Source organism: Eimeria necatrix, genomic scaffold (assembly GCF_000499385.1).
Source record: "Eimeria necatrix Houghton genomic scaffold, Enh_scaff321, whole genome shotgun sequence".
NCBI lineage: Eukaryota > Apicomplexa > Conoidasida > Eucoccidiorida > Eimeriidae > Eimeria > Eimeria necatrix.
The window spans coordinates 9435-10202 of record NW_013655315.1 but is presented as its reverse complement, the minus strand read 5'-3'; positions in this window follow the sequence as shown (position 1 = coordinate 10202).

Here is a 768-nt window from a genome sequence, read left to right as displayed (position 1 = left end):
GGTTTGGGGGTGGGGGTGGGGTGGGTTCTTTCGATGCAGGAACAGCGCAGCGCAGTTCATTCTCTTCCTTCAATTCAGCTTAATTCAATTAATTCATTTAATTAATTTAATTTAATTTAATTTAATTTAATTGATTTAATTAATTAATTAATTAATTAATTAATTAAATTAATTTAATTAATTTAATTTCCGGTCTCAGAGCGAAGACAAGTCCTCTGCAGTCTACGAGGCGGAAGTTTGTTTTTGCGTCACTCCAAACCCCGCCGTCGGCTTTGGCTGGAACGACCCCAGGTGGCACCGCTACAAAGTGCGCCCTTTATTTATTTATTTATTTATTTATTTATTTATTTATTTATTTATTTATTTATTTATTTAATTGTTTATTTAATTGTTTATTTAATTGTTTATTTAATGGGGTTTAGTTGGATTGGATTTGGTTGTTTGTTGTTTGGTTGCTTCGTTTGATTTGCGTAATTTGCGGAGTTGTTTTGTCGGTTTGTTTATTTTGAGTTTTGTTTTTTCATGCAGTTGGACTTTTGCTGCTTTGCTTTGCACTCTGCTGCTGCTGCTGCTGCTGCTGCTGCTGCTGCTGCTGTTGCTGCTGCTATTGCTGCTGCTGCTGCTGCTGCTGCTGCTGCTGCTGCTGTTCAGGTGCCCAGGCCGTCGATGGGCTGTCACATTTTGGCGCAGCCGGCGTTGCCCGAGGACTTCGAGGAAGAAGAAAAGGAAATCGAAACAAATGCAGCAGCAGCAGCAGCAGCAGCAGCA